At 49.6% G+C, this 16,570-nt stretch overlaps 1 protein-coding gene across 1 annotated transcript in view; it reads right to left on the bottom strand.

Moving 5' to 3' along the window:
- The window catches only part of ADNP2 (ADNP homeobox 2), a 30,282-nt gene extending 28,632 nt beyond the window's left edge, over nt 1-1,650 (bottom strand). Inside the window, exon 1 of the mRNA XM_082668491.1 lies at nt 1,625-1,650. The gene's annotated coding sequence lies outside the window, so the exon portion shown is untranslated. The remainder of the gene's footprint in view (nt 1-1,624) is intronic.
- Between the last annotated feature and the right edge of the window lie 14,920 nt (nt 1,651-16,570).

Here is a 16,570-nt window from a genome sequence, read left to right as displayed (position 1 = left end):
AGACACAACTACTGAAGCCCGCACGCCTAGAGCCCGTGACCCACAACAAGAGAAGCCACTGCAAGAAGAAGCCCACGCACCGCAAGGAAGAGAAGCCCCGGCTCGCCGCAACTAGAGAAAGCCCGCGCGCAGCAACGAAGACCCAACGCAGCCATAAATTAATTAATTAATTTTAAAAAGAACACACACAGTATTTGTACAATGCATGAAAGCAAGATTCAAAGGTCTGGGTTCAAACACAGGAAGACCCCTTCTCAGACTTGTGGCCTTCAGCAAGTCATCATCTTTCAGTCAGTCTCCCCACTTGTTAAACACTGCCCTAACAGGTGTGTGACATCCAGAGTGGCGGCCACGGCAGAAAGCTGGGGCGTGACCCCTCAAAGGGACTTCAACCACAAATTCACCAAAAGCACATCGCAAACCTGGGTTCAAGTTAAAAAGGTGTCCCAGATCTCTGCAGCTAAAAATCTTTTAACAACTCCACCTTCACCTCCCGTCACCGACCTTCAATTCCTAACCCTAAATCCAGCTCTCACGTCCTCACCACTGCTCAGACGGACGGGTGAGCATCTCCGCCCCACCCTCCAGGCCAGCACCAGTTCCCTTCCTGCACACAGGTCTGTCACTTCCACGCCTAAAGACCACTGGCTCAACACAGCTGCATCTCCAACCGGAATATCAAAGTTCGTTCAGCTCTAAGTAAGTCACGCACGCATTACTTCACTTCCAAAGATGAACACGCACTTCCCAGAAGCCGCACTTTTCACGCGGTCCTCTCCCCACAACCTTGACTCCCCGCCCCACCTATCTGGCGAGACCGGGGTACCCGCCGCTGTCTGCCGGCACTTGCCCATCTGCATTGTAAATCACCACACAGAAGAGTCCTTCAGGTCTCAAGAGGCTGCCATCACCCATTCCATTCAATCAGAACGAGTTTTAAGAGCATTCAGGTAAGCCTCCCATTCAAATTCAAAGAAAATACTTTAAATATTTAACTACTTATCATTTTGCAACTGTGTACAGGGTGAACTGGTGGCTACAGCTTTGGACGTTCCAAAGCCAAGTGAGAGGAGAAATTCTGCACCCAGACTGTACGTCAACGCAGGAAGCGACGACATATGAAAAGTTAAAACGTTCATGTCAACAACTGCATGTGGTCAATATTCACACCAAACGCTCAGGGGTGAAGGAACTGGGCTTTGCTACCGGCTGTTCTCTCCTCCCGAGACAGCCGCCACAGCGCAGGCCGGGTGAGCTCGCATCCGCTCGGCCCGCGTCCGCACTCGCTCCGGGCGGCTCCCCGGGTCCCCGTCCCGCCGCCCTCCGCACGCCCGGCCCTCCCCTGCCGCCGCCCAGTCCCCTTGTCCCCCTCACCCCGGTCCCGTCCCCCCGCCCCGCCCCCCGAACCCCCATCCCCGCCCCCTCCCCACCCCCGGCCCCCACGTGACGCGGAGGAACGACGGGCGCCCTTCTGGCGGCTACCCCGCGCCGGGAGAACGTCGCGGGATTCATGAGGCGGCCCCGGGCCGCGGGGTGTGGGCGGGATGGGGCGGGGCCGCCGCCGGGACTTCGCGGGCCGGGCCGGGCCGGGCCAGGGGCGTCGGCGCAGGCCAGGGTTACCTACCGCTGGGCGACCGCAGCGCCGCCGCGTCCCCCGCCGCTCTCGCCGCGCCCGCTGGGGCCCCGCGCCCGCCCGCCTCAGCCCCGCGCGGCGGGACCCCGGCTCGGCGCGCGCCCACCCCGCGCGACCCCGTCCCCTCCTCCCAGCTCGGCCAGAAAGAGAAAATGGCGCTCGATTGGCCTCCGGAAGTGACGCGCGCCCTCATTTGCATGCCGGAGCAGCCAGCCAATGGGGGAAGAGTGTGCATGGGACCCCTGGGCACTGCCCCACAGGCCCCTAGGGGCCCCTGTCTTAAGCTGGACTGGAGACTCAGCAGTGGGAATGGGGGTCTGTATTGAAGCTCCCTCCCCTGACCCCCCCCTCCTGCCACAGTGGACTGGCCTGCCAGCCTCTCACCAGCATCTGTGCAAACTCTCGTGAGAGTTTGAGAGGGTGATGATGTCATTTGAGGGGGTGGGGCGAGTGTGTCGTGCCACGTGACCAATCACGTGGGTTCACCAAAGCTTTGATTTCATTTGCATGGGGTGGGGTGGAGCTAGTGGCAGCAGCAGGACTGGGTGGCCCCGCCCACATCTCAGAGCCAATGGGAAACCAGATGTGAGGAGAAGCCTGCCCTGCCATTGGAGGATAGAACTTGGACTATCAGAACTTTGACAAGTATGCCCTTGATTGACACATCTTGGTGAACTGACTGGATAGGGTCGCCTGACTTTGTAATTATTTTCTGAAAAAATTAATGTCACACCTTTTCTTGAGAATTCTGATTTTTAAGTTAGAGCTACTACATGTTGTGTAGGAGAAAAGTTAATTGCATACATTTGTTAAATCTCTTAAACGGCCTAGAAGTTCACTGATGCCCAACTCTTTAAAAAATTGTGAGGCAATAATTATTTTTCAAAATGAATGAAATCATGGAGTAGGAGGCTTTCAAAATGCCTTTGGGTCTTCCTTCGTGGAGTCAAGCGCCCAAGGGGGAAGAAAAGGGCCACATCGCCCTCAGAGAACTTGCAGTTTAACGAGAGGCCTGGTGTGTCTGCACACAGCTACTTTAATTTATCGCTCCTCAATAACTATTCCAGACCTTTCTCACTTCATTGAAGCTGCCGGAATAATCCTCAGCTTCCTTTTCAGCAGAAGACCAAGTCTCCTCCTTCTTCCAGAACACCAAGACCATCAGACCTGGTCTCCCTGGAACCCGCTCCTGGCCCCACGCACACGCCTGTTTCCTGAGCAACCGTCCTGATCAGAGGCTGCGTCTGCTCACACCCATGGCCAGCACCTTCACCCCTGGCCTGTTTGCCCTGCCCAGCACCTCATTGTCCAGCCCTCCCTCTCCCGTAATTCCAGCTTCTCTCTTTCTACTGGTAACTTCTGTTCAGTTTAGCCCAGTGACTAAAAACATGACAGGCACTAAATAAATGTCTGAGTTAATTTAAAAATTGTGTTGAGGGCTTCCCTGGTGGCGCAGTGGTTAAGAATCCGCCTGCCAATGCAGGGGACACGGGTTTGAGCCCTGGTCCGTGAAGATCCCACATGCCGCGGGATCCCACATCCCACATGCAACTGAGCCCGTGCGCCACAACTACCCAGCCTGTGCTCTAGAGCCCGCGAGCCACAACTGCTGAAGCCCACGCACCTAGAGCCCGTGCTCCGCAACAAGAGAAGCCACAGCAATGAGAAGCCCACTCACTGCAAAGAAGAGTAGCCCCCGCTCGCCACAACTAGAGAAAAGCCCGTGTGCAGCAACGAAGACCCAACGCAGCCAAAAATAAATACATACATACATAAAATTTATTTTTAAAAATTGTGTTGAATGCTGGGCTGATGTTACTTAGCCACAATTTGCTTTTTTCCTACAGGAATACAGGCCATAATTGAAGGAGAATTTGCTCTTTATAGTTATTTATGAATCATGATTTAATTTGATAATAAATCACAGCAGTAAATGGGTATGACGTCCCTAGATATCCTTCTTCAAGTAATTATGGGTGTGATGAAAAGTTAAAGCCTTCCAGTCACCCTTGATCTAGACCACGGCGCTCCAGTATGGAGGAATTGTGTCACATTTCTCCCGATGCCTCAGCTGCTTCCACTCCTCACCCTGTGCTCTCTTGTCCCCACCCTCTGCACTCTGTAGATATCCCTTGGCTACCAGTGACCTCCCGACTGTTACACCCATGAACAGATTTTAGCCTCATCTTTTATTTGTAACCTCCTCCCTGTCCTGAAACACTTCCTTCCCAAACATGACCTTTAATCTTCTCCACCCTCTTTGATCGGTCCTTACACCTTTACCAGCTTCCCTTTCTCAGCCCATCCTTGAATGTTTGTCCCAGAATTCTTCCCACTTTTGTTCATATTCATCACCACGTCCTATGTGCCAGGCACTGTTCCAGGTATTGGAAACCCCATCCCTTTCAGTTATCACTCTCCATACTCTCCCTTGTTAGTCTCAACTGCAGATTCAAACTTCATTATTTCGATTCCAGTAATGAAGTGTATCCACCTCTTCCCTAAGTTTCAGCTTTGTTTTCTGGCTGCCAACTTGGCAGCTCCACTTGGGTGCCCCAGGTGTTCAAGGCTGAGCCCATCATCCCTCAACAGCCCCTCTAACCGTAAGCAGCGTGCTTACCACCCTTCATCTTTCCCATCTCCAGTTTTCTAATTTTACATCCTAATGCTCCTCAAATCTGTTCCCCCACCTACAGCCCTCTTGCCATGTGTGCATCTCCTGACAGGAACACCTGCACAGTCAGGCACCGACCTGACCTCCAGCTTTGGTGTCTCAGGGATGCTCTGCAGTCAGCTAGGTAGAGACGCAGCAAAAAGCGAATCTGACCCTGCCGTTTCCATTCTTACCTTCAGCCATTCCACCTCCCCCCACCACCAAGGAGCAAGCCCAGCTGGCCAGCTTGGAACACAAGCTCCCCAGAGCTGACCAGTCCAGCCCATCTCCCGCTGCTGCAAACACTATACAGGGTTTGTTCATGGAATTCCTTCCTTCCCTACTACCTGACCTGATCTCTATCCCATTGCCATTCGAGGCTGAGTTCTGGTGGCTTCTCTTCCAGGAAGATCTCCCTGACCAACACCACCGCACAAATACACATGGCGAAATGTGGTGGGTTCTTCTTGACACGCCCAGAGAAGTCTGTGTGTATCTATCACTTCACTCACCATGCTGTTTGATCATCACCTGCTGACGTGTCTGTCTCTCCCAGCGAGTGCTGTACCAAGAGGAGCCATGTCTTCTGATCATCACTGTATCCCTGATGCCTAGGTTACTTTAATAAAATTTATATTCATAAATATTTTAATAAATATCACAAGGTTTTAATAAATGTTGAATTTTCTCCCAACATCTTATGCAAAACTTTGAACATACTGAAAAGTTGAAATAAATGCACAGTGAACACCATCACCTAGATCCTTTTTTTAACAATTATTTTTAAGAGTATCCAGTATTCTTTTCTGTTTTTAATTAATTTATTTATTTTTTGCCTGTGTTGGGTCTTCGTTGCTGCACGTGGGCTTTCTCTAATTGCGGCGAGCGGGGGCTACTCTTTGTTGCAGCGCGCGGGCTTCTCATCGCGGTGGCTTCTCTTGTTGCGGAGCACGGGCTCTAGGTGCGCAGGCTTCAGTAGTTGTGGCACACAGGCTCATTAGTTGTCGCTCAATGGGCTTCAGAGCTTGGGCTCAGAGCTTGAGCTGTGTCACACGGGCTTAGTTGCTCTGCGGCATGTGGGATCTTCCCGGACCAGGGCTCGAACCCGTGTCCCCTGCATTGGCAGGCGGATTCTTATCCACTGTGCCATCAGGGAAGCCCATCACCACCTGGATCTTATAATGAACAATTTTACTCTATTTGCTTTATCACCCAGCTATCTAACTATTCATCTCTTTCAATTCTTTTTTTTATTGAGGTATAGTTGATTTACAATGCTGTGCCAATCTCTGCTGTACAGCAAAGTGACTCAGTTCTACACATACAGACGTTCTTTTTTTATATACTTTTCCATGATGGTTTATCACAGGGTATTGAATATAGTTTCCTGTGCTCTACAGGAGGACCTTGTTGTTTATCCAACCTGTATACAACAGTTTGCATCTGCTAATCCCAAACTCCCAGTCCTTCCCTCCCTCACCTCCCTCCCCCTTGGCAACCCCGAGTCTGTTCTCTACGTCTGTGAGTCTGTTTCTGTTTCGTAGATAGGTTCATTTGTGGTATATTTCAGATTCCACATATAAGTGATATCGTATGGTATTTGTCTTTCTCTTTCTGACTTACTTCACTTAGTGTGATAATCTCTAGGTCCATCCATGTTGCTGCAAATGGCATTATTTCACCCTTTTTAATAGCTAAGTAATACTCCACTGTATATATATACCACATCTTCTTTATCCATTCATCTGTTGATGGACATTTAGGTTGTTTCCATGTTTTGGCTAATGTGAATCAACTATTCATCTCTTGTTCCATCTTTTTTTTGTTGTTTTTTGGATGCATTCAAAGGAAATTGCAGACATTGGTCTACTATGTCGCTAATGTCGCTAAACACTTGAGTATGCATGGATATGTGACAAATGACATTTAAAACTACAATCAACGGCTTTGATGTTGAAAGGACTGTCCCTCCCCATGAAAGAGGAATGAGCAATATGACCCAGAGGGACTCAGTCATCAAATCATTCAAAATCAGAAGGTAGACCTGAGGACTTATATGCTGGGCACGTCGTAGCACAAACAAGTTTGTTCTGCTTCTTCTCAACCTACTTGGTGTCAGTACGAGTACAGATGCTTTGATTTTAGCTTCAGTTGAGTCTACAGATGTGCTGGGCTTTTCCTACTCTCTCATCTGGTTCCTTCTATAAAATCAGCATCAGCTTTTGCAAAACTCACTGTCCACCGTAAAAAGAGCAAAATCTGGGTGACCACAGAACGGAGAGAAGTCTTAAACTGGCCCCAGAGCCTGACACTTTGGCCCACAGAGGGAGCCCTTGGGCGTGTGCTGCCCTGAGGGCCCCACCCAGCTTCCAGACAAAGAAAGAAAGAGAAAGGAGTGTCCCTTCCTCTGGGCGGAGCTGGGCTAGCACCCTCTGCAACTGCATCTGGCAACACACAGAGACAACTGTCCACGTGCTCACCTACAATAAAATTAATTGCTACGCTTAATCCAAAACGGCTGAAATGTCTATAGAAGGGGAGATGATATTCCTTGTGAACCCGACATGGGATCTTCCCTTTCTCACCTTGGTTTTACGTTTATTTGTGTGTCTACTAGACGCCAAGGAGACGGCGATGAGCAGAAAACAAAAGAAGCTCAATCCCTGCTTTCACAGAGCTTAGAGAACAGTGAGGGAGATTGTCATTAGTGAAATAAGTACACAGTGAAAGTTTAATTACCAGCTGAGTAGAAGGTAGGCTCTCCAGGTATCTATAGCCCAGAGACCTGATCCGGCTGAGCAATCCTGTTGCAGTGGCAACCTGAGGTCAGAGGGCAAGGAGGCATGAGTTGATCAAGGCAGAGAGAGGTGGTGAGGGGAGATGACTCCGGGCAGTGGGAACAGCCCTGCAAAGCCCGGTGCCTGGGGCAGGTGTGGCACAGGCTGACCAAGGAAACCAGAAGGACTGAATTACAGGTCAGGTCACAGGAAGAAAGTACATTACGAGGGGAAGCTAGGAGCCAGATCAGTAAACCATTTGGGTCTTTTTTAAGACCAGTGAGAAGCCAGTGAAGTGTTTTCAGTGAGTGGGATGACAGCGTGCGATTTGCTTTTGGAGAGCACAGCTGGCTCTAGTGTGGAGGAGAGCAGGTGTGGGAATCAGAGGAGAGTGCCGGAGAGGTGCAGGGGGAAGACGATGGCCATTTGGAACCGGGATTTGGCGGGTAGCCCTGGAGATGGAGAGCAGATAGCTCCAAGAGGTATTTAGGAAGTGAAGGGAACCAGACCTGACAGTGTGGACGGGGCTGTGAGTGAAGTGTCAAGAACGAGGGCAGTGAGGACAGATAGTGGAAACACTGGAAAGAGAATGAAGGGATCACAAGGTTGGTCTTGACATTGTTGAAGAAGGCTGTTGAGACCTCTAGATGCTAAAATCAAATAGTTGGAAATACAGGTCTGGATCTAAGAATGCAGGTCTGCGTTAGAAATATAAAGTCACCATAATACAGATAATAATCGAAGCTGTTACTGAACCAAAGTTGGGTCAGCCGGCCTACGCACAGCAAAGCCAATCCACTGCCACTGGGCTGCGGTGAAGGAAAGGGCAGCGTTTATCGCAGGCACCGTACAAGGAGTCCAGGGTAGCTAGTGCTCAAGAAACCCGAACTCCCTGAAGGGTTTCAGCAAAGCATTTTTAAAGGCCAGGTGAGGGAGGGAGTGGGGGTCGCAGGGTATGTGATCAGCTCGTGCACAATTCTCTGACTGGTTGATGATGGGGTACCAAGGTGGTGTCACAGGGGTTCACCTTAGGCTCAATCCTTAGGCTCCAGGAGGCCTGGGGGCTATATGCTCATGGTCATCAGGTAGTTAATTTCTCCCACTTGGTGGTGGTTTTAGCATCTGTAAAACAACTCAGGAAGTGTGCATCAGATACTATTATCCAGGTACTTCAGAGAGGAGCTGCAGCAGAGGATATGGGGGAGGGGTCTGTCCCGAGAAGACCCCATAGGGTCCTGCTCAGTTACAAAGCCATGAACATGGGTGAGAGAGAGTAAAGAGTGAACCAGCACAAAGGAATGTACTAGATGGGACTTGTTCTTGAAGTCACTTCTACCCTGAGATTCTATGATTTTAATATAATAATAAAGTTAAAATACAAAACACTTTGTAGACAACTGCCTTCCTAGGTTAGTTATGACAAATAAGATAACGGAAAAGTTGAACTGTACAGTCAGTTGGTGGTACTATGTAATCAGCGAAGCATTAGATCCCATACTGATAGAAAATAATTCTAGAAATAATTTCTTCAGAGGAAACGTTTCAGATATGTTCATTCAGATTATCTAGATAAGGAATTGCAAAACTACTGTGAGGGCTGATGGGATTAGGCTTGGTGTGGTGTATGACCACTATAATTTAGCTTACAGTTGAATGGTGAACACAACCAAATAATCAGCGGGAAAATGGTCTGTTACGGTAACAAGCGGAGGAGCAATTAACACAGGCCGGCATGGAGGCGAGCTGGCCAGACAAAGTGATGTCCGTGCGCACACCTGAGGGGCAGTGAGGATGCATCCAGTTGAAGAGAGAAATAGGGGAGAAATCCAGGTGGAAGAAGCTGCCTGTCCCAAAGCCAGGAAGGAAAAGAAAGCAATCACGTTCCAGAAAATAAAAGGTCAGTTTGGTTACCAGTGTAAGGGAGAGAGGCTGGAAGCCAACCAAGATAGCTTAGAAGAGCAGCGGCAGGGGAGGCAGTAAAGCTCTAAAGCAGGGCGGGGGCGGGGATCTAAATAGCACAGGCTTCGGAAAGGCCACTCCAGGTTCAGTTGTCAGCATCCTTCTTTTTCAGACTGTTTCACAGTCTACATAAGTCCAGTTTGTCACGTGGAAATAAATGAAGATCCCCCAAATGAGAACAAACAGGCTGTTTATCTGGGTCTGGCTGTAGCAGGCGTGTCAGCCGCCATCACCTGTGTTTGGTAGAGACTCAGAGGCAGGCAGATGAGTGAGAAACCTTCAGAGCGAAAAGGGAAGGCTTCAGGCAGGTGCCCTGGGGAGCTGCAGGCGGCTAAGTAGAGTTGGGACCCCTCGTGTTTGTGGAGCAGACCGGGCTAGGGAGCGCATTTGGCTTTTTCTGGCTGGTCCTAAGTTGGAAGTGGAAGCAAAAAATAATAATAATAATAATAAGGAAGCTGGCAGTCACTGACGAAGTCCTGATCATTCCGGGCTGATCGCTGCAGAGGCTGTGAGTCAGAGACTGTCAAAAATGGTCTGACCCTTGTCCATTTGTGTATTTAGTCTCTCAGTCCCCTTCCCACTTGGGTCTCTGTCTCACCTGTGGGAAGCTGATCAGTTCAGGGAAGGTGAGGGATCCAGGTCTTCACAGCTTGGGGATTCTCTAGCTGTCTCCATCAACAATCATATCACGGGATTTATTTTTTCTTTTAGTTGTCCCGTCATGGCAATCATCTGAGCTGATGAGGGAGCAGCTGCACAGAAGCCTGTGAGGCTGGATAGAACGTCGTGACCACAACAAAAACAAGAGCCGTCAGTAGTCCCTGTAGGTTGCTTTGAACTAGGAATAGCAGCTGCCCAACCTAGGGCGAGAGAAGAAAGTCCCGTAGACCATGAGGATTAACCCTAAAGAGACAAATGGCTTTTTCTTTAAGGTGACATACCATGTGTTCTGCCTGTTTCATTGATCCAAGCACAGCAAGTACTAGCAGTGGCACATGACTGGCCAACCCGAAATCTAGAGCACTGTGGTCATCTCTCTCTGCCCTGCCAGTCTGCAGTTCCCGGGGGTGGGGAGGCGGGGGTGGGGGGGGTGGTCATAGCTTCCCCAGGGTTAATGGTAACTCTCTTAGAGCCTCTCTCTTTGTATGGTCCCACATTTGGGAACACTGCTCTGGTTGTTGGCATCACAATGAGTCTGATTCCTCCAGGAAAATTGTCTGAGTAATCAAGGTGGCCTCATTTCAGAGCTCATGTCTCAGTTAGAATTTCCAGCCTTAGTGACTTCTAGATTTAGGGCCTCTGTGTATAGACAAGTCTGAGAAACTCTTCCTAAAGTTCATGAGGATTTGGTCTGAGGCAGCAGCACCTAAGGTCCTGGTCCCCCAAAACTAGTGCCCAGGAGGGGCCCATGGAGACCCAGTTAAAGAGAAGTTGTCTGGGACGCAAGGCCTTACCTCAGCTGCTTACATGCTTTGGGCTCTTTCAGGTGGCAAGTGTTTGGCCCATTGCTCTATGAAGGTTGTTAAATTCAAATTTATAATTACCTAGAATCTGGTCAATAGATTGTTATAGGGCTTCCCTGGTGGCGCAGTGGTTGAGAGTCCGCCTGCCGATGCAGGGGACACGGGTGTGTGCCCCGGTCCGGGAAGATCCCACGTGCCGTGGAGCAGCTGGGCCTGTGAGCCATGGCCGCTGAGCCTGCGTGTCCGGAGCCTGTGCTCCACAACGGGAGAGGCCACAGCAGTGAGAGGCCCGTGTACCGCAAAAAAAAAAACTAAAAAAAAAACCCAAAAAGTTAGCTGTTTTCAGAAACCCTGAGGTCCTTGGACCAAGAGCGCTCCAATAGCCCTATGGGCATATGGTTGACTCCTCCAGGGATACATCAGTCACCCTATGATCTGATAACAGGGAAGGCCGATGCATTTAGGGGTTTCACCTCCAACACTAGACTCCGCCTTCCTGCACACAGGTCACGGCGAAACATTGCAAAGGACTCTCTACTACACCCAGTCCCGTCATCAGCGGCTGAGGCCACCTCCCCGCAACATCATCCTAAGCCGTCTCTTCATGATCTTCAGCTCAGGGGGCTCGTCTGTTGGAAGAGACACCTGAGAAAACTGCTCCTAAATTTCACTGAAAGGCCCCTTACCACCCACTGTTAACAACTAAAGCCAGCAGTTAAACTCCAGAGTCCCATTTCACAGCTCGGTTCATGATTCCCAACTAGAGAAGCAGTCCGGAATTCCATCTAGCTGGAAGACTATTTCAAAAGGGACCTCAAAATCCAGGATTCCTTAGAAGCAGCCCATTCAGACAAGACATTCAGAGTGAGCTGATGACCTCGACAGTGGAGCAATTCTGCTCAAGTCTCTAGTGAGTGATGGGTTTGCTGGTTCCCAGGACGCCGAGTTAAAATTCCAAGGGCTCGTCCAGACTGCTTCTCCGCAAACAGACAATGGGGAGTTTGTAGCCAGGATGTGCAGGGAAGGAGGCTGGTGAAGAGCTTTCTTCAGGTTCTGAATGCCTGTTGATATTTGGCTCCAAGAGGAAGAGGACCCTCACTGAGGACTTACTTCATAAAGACATGATACAATCTTAGAAAGATTTGGCCCCCATTGTCTGCAACATCCAGTTAAGCCTAGAAGTCCTCCCCAGTGTCCTCTGGTGAGGGGTCTGGGATAACTGTGTCTCGTCTTTAGTCTACCGGGAGTGAGCCTTCCTCTTTAGGTAGGTCATACCCTAAATAATGGACTGTTTTGGTAAAATTTGGTAACTTATCTTCCAAAACCTTAAGTCCCTTTTCTTCCAAAGCTGAGAGAAAGTGAATGGAGTCCTTCTCACAGGCTTTGTTCTCTGAGAAAAGTAGGAAATCATGTACATGTTGCGCCAGCACTAAATCATGAGAGAACTTTAGATCCTTCAAGTCTTGATTCAGGATCCGGGGCGCAGCCTGAAAGGGGCAGAGGTTCACCACAGTGGCCAAGTGGCTTCCAGAGGAATTGGACGTAGGATGGTATCTGGGCTCTACTGGGAACTGAGAAATCACAATTTTGCTGATGGCCCTGAGGCCTTGAACAAAGCAGTGGCCTCACTCACTCGGTTCCTTTGCTTGCAGGACGGAGTGTTGCGAAGGCTAGCACAGGATATGAGAAGCCTGTGGACGTGAGGCCTTCCACAGAGGTTTGATCTCTTCCTTTGCTTCTCGCTTCAGGGAATATGGGGGAAGCTTAGGAACGGTTTGGCAGGTCTGGTCCAGTTATGTTTATCCTTGTCAGGTACTGCATCGAGACCTTTATCTGGGGTCTGCATAAATATCATGGGGGAGGCAAAGGTATACCCAGGGCAGACACGACTTGCTTGTGAGTACAGGAGTCTTTGGGCTCAAGAAATAGTCCCTGTGGTGTGCATTTCATCTTCCAATTCCATTAGCAGAATAAGTCGCTCCCTATGGCATTTGCTGGAGTGGTACCACAGAGCAGGAAGGAATGCTTCTCAGCCAATGGCTCAGACATTACAGTTAAGGGCTGAGAGATCTGGAAACTCTGGGGGTCATCAGAGATACCTCCCACCTGTTGTGATGTGTTGACTAAAAGGTAGCAGAGTTTAATGTAGGAAGGGTAGCACCCGTATGGACCGGGAACTGATGAAGTTGACCATAACCTCCGTGATCTTAACTGAGTTAATTCACCTTGTTTCAGGGCACTGCTCCCTCCTTGCAGCACCCTCAGGGATCTGAGTCGAGGCTTGGGCTTGGTCTTGGTCTTTCTTTTGCAAGAAGGGATGATCTTTGTTCGAGTGTCCCTCTGTGTACGGTATCTACACACGTTCCGTCAGGAGATGGTTGGTTGGGGGGTGGGCCAGCTGGCTCTTTGATCTGCAGGGTCCCAGGTTTATTCTGGGTCCTGCCTCATTTTTGTTCTAAAGCCAGGTGCTGTCGTTCAGGTGAAGGGCTATTTCCCGTTCTGATTTCTGTTCTTGAATTAGGCCTCCAATCTCAGGTCTAACTGCATAGACCAGATGAGACAAAAGAGCTGCTGTTTCATCAGCACCTTCTTTAACTCCAGAATGTCCTCAAAATCTCCTATAGTTTCACCTTTCTTTGTTTGCATGATGAATTTCGTCCAGTAAATTTTTACAGCAAATGTTTCCTGTATGGCTTTTAGGAAACTCTGGCCTACTTATCTGGCCTTCTTTGCACCCTCAGGTTTATTCTGCAGATCCCTCTCCAAGTCAGTCCAGTCAGCTTTTGCCATCCAGGATTTAGAACCTGAGGTTCTGTTGATATGGGTCAGGCAACCCTGGCTCATATGAGTCCAAAAGAATTTGTTTATTTTTAAAATATTTACTTATTTATTTATTTAGCTGCGACATGCGGGATCCAGTGCCCTGACCGGGGATGAACCCGGGCCCCCTGCACTGGGAGAAGGACCGCGGGGCCACCGGGGGGCCCCTGAATCTGAAAGAACTTAAATCCTATGAAGAGTTGCTGGTTTTATCTGGGTTCAGGGAAATCCTTAATTATAGTTTTTAATTTGGCTTGAGTCCATGGTTTACAGTCTACAGCTGCCTACATATTTGGCTTATGAAAGGTACCTGCCAATTTGGGGTTTTAGGAGAGTTTTGGGGAAAGGCAGGGGGCCTGGACGGGGGAAGAGGCAGGGAGAGTGGATGCAGGTGCGGAAGGGAAGTGATAGGAGTGGGGGAGGGAGACCTGGGTGCAGGAGGCCCCTCGGGACGGGGCTTCCTAGGGAGGTGAGTAGTTGGTGGGAGCTGAAGTTTGTCAAGTTGTTCATTAGCTTTGGCCAAATACACTTCCAGCGAAAGAATTTGGATTCAGAATTTAATTGGGAGGCCTCTACTAAGCAAACAGTGCTGAGATCTCTCAGCACCATTTGAGCCTGAGAAATCCGGCTCCCTTTCTCTTCTACATACCTCTCAAATGGACTTCTTTTCAAGCCGGATGTTCTCCAGAGGGGCCACTGAAGGCCCAAGTTGTCCTTGGTGAAGTGATGTCATTGAGAATGACAGGTGCAATAACTGTGGTTACAATGAGAGAACATATAAGAAGCAGGGGTTGTCCTGGAAGCGGGGTGGGGCGGGGGATGTAGACTTGGATGAGCCACAAGAGCTGCTGACAGTCGGAAGGAATGTGATGCTCTTGAACATGGTGCCTTTAGCTCCCCCCTGACCGTTGGCCCCAGCAGGTGGAAACCAGAGAGAACCGCTGTCTCTGGACAAAAGCCAGGCTCTCAGGACACAAGCTTGAGATGAAAGAACAATCTCATCCTATGTCGCTGCCGACCCCAAGCAGAGTTTGCCCAAGAGGACGCTGGTCCACAGGAATCACAGACCGCTGGTCTGGGAGGCCAGCTCCAGCCACAGGTTCATGGGACCTATGCCAGGTTCTACCCTGTGATTATAATTATGACCAAACTACTTTTAGTCAGCACAGCGCAAAACAGCAACGCCAAGACGGCAAAAAGGGACAGAAAGGAATGGTCTGATTCCAGCAAGGATGCCGCACAGATGGGAACCAATAACAAGACCTGGGCACCAAGCGCAGTAAACGCTTAGGAACTCACATCAAAGAGAGTGGGACCTCCCGCAAGGGTTTCTGTGGGGACCACAGCTGGTCAGAGGCAGGGGTCCGCGGTGACAGGCAGGACAGACTGGAAATGAGAGCAAGCAGAGGCTGGGTATCAGAGCTGCTGTGGCCAGGGGTCAGCCGCCCCCATCACAGGCTGGTGGGCCGTGGGAGAGCCTTGGAGTGGGTCAAAGGGAAGCCTCTGTGTGTTGCAAGGAGGCTCCGGGACCAGGGCGCAGCAGGTGGCTCCTTGAAGCAGGGCGCCCCGTGTCTCAGGCTTCGCCTTCTCTGAGCTGGAAGCAGGGTGAGCGACCAGGCAGCTGCATCACTGGCCACGTCCCACCTCCTCTCTCAGGCCCTGGAGCTGGGGCTGAAGCTCGGGGTCTTTGCGCTCACCTGACCTGTGCGCAGACAAAGGGGCGTAAGTCAGGGGAACCTGGCCTCCCCTGAGGCGTCTGTGCTTCAACCCCAGAAAGTCCTTAAGACGCAGGGAGTGAAGTTGTGACGGTGGACTGGTGGCTCTCGGGACCTGCTCACCTGAGAAAGGGTCCGTTCCTCCTGACCCCTAGGGCCGTCCAGGCCCCTTTGCGGCCACGCACTAACAGCCCGGGGACAGGCAGCCTCACCCTGGGCGTCCAGTCCCCCGCCTTGGACGCCCCTCTGGGCAGTGACCGCGGCGGGACCCCACTGCCACCGCCACATTTATGAGTTGGCGATCAGATTTATCTCAGGATTTTGTGTGAAGGTGGAATGAGATGTCGTTTCTAAGCATCTGGGAACAGTGCCTGAAACCAGCCAGCACTCGGGTGACCTGTCTCTCTGCTTGCAGACGTGTATCTGTGTCAGCTGAATGCTATCAGCCTTACTTCTAGAGAATGGTAGCATCAAAGATAAGTTGTAATTGTCCATTACTGATTGGAAGATGGCAAAAGAGTCCCAATAATTTACTTTATTACCTGATTTTACAAGATTATGTAGATGGAGAAGGGAGAATGGGGGGGGCTTCAACACATAGCAATATGTCACGGCAGTGTGTACGTAGGGTCAAAAATCTAAGCGAAATTGTCATTTTTGAGTGAAGATGATGAGAGGAAGGCAGAGGGTGATCCACGGATCATTCATGTTTGCTTTCACTGTGGTGAAGTTTATACAATGTACACTGAATCATTTCAAAGTGCACAATTCAGGAGCACTTAGTGCATTCAGAGTGCCATGCAGCCACTACCTCTTTCTTGTTTAAAAACATTTTCATCCCCCCAGGATCACGTTCGTATCCATGAAGTAGTCACTCCCCCTCCCCCACCCCCAGCCCCTGACAACCACTGGTCTCTTCTGTCTACGGGTTTGGCTATTCTGGACACTCATATAGAAGGAATCAGACAATATGTGAGCTTTTGTAACTGGCTACTTACGTTTAGAATAATGTTCTTGAGGTTCGTCTGAATTATAGCATCTATAGCATCTATCATAACTCATTCCCTTTAACGGCTGAATAATATTCCACTGTACATATGCACACTTTTTAATCCATTCATCCACTGATGAACGTTAGAGGTATTACCATGTTGGGCTATTAGGAATAATGATGTTATAAACATTCATGTGCAAGTTTTTATGAGGATATATGTTTTTATATCTTTTGGTTATATATACAGGAGTGAAATTGCTGGATCATGTGGTAATTCTGTGTTTACCTTTTTGAGGAACTGCCAAACCCTTTTTCTATAGTGGTTTCACCATTTTACAACAATTTAGGAAAGTTCCAATTTATTCACATGCTGCCAATACCTGCTATTTTTCATTGCTGTTATCGTTGCTGTTGCTGTTTTTGTTGTTGTTACCATCCTCATGGATGTGAAGTTGTATCTCATTATGGTTTTGACTTGCATTTCATTAATGACCAGTGATGTTGAACATCTTTTCATGTACATGTTGGCCATTTATATACTTCTTTGGAGAAATGT

Source organism: Grampus griseus (assembly GCF_964374135.1).
Source record: "Grampus griseus genome assembly, chromosome: 12".
In the NCBI taxonomy this organism is placed as follows: Eukaryota; Metazoa; Chordata; class Mammalia; order Artiodactyla; family Delphinidae; genus Grampus; species Grampus griseus.
The sequence above is the reverse complement of the archived record's forward strand: the minus strand, read 5'-3'. Positions and strand labels throughout refer to the sequence as shown.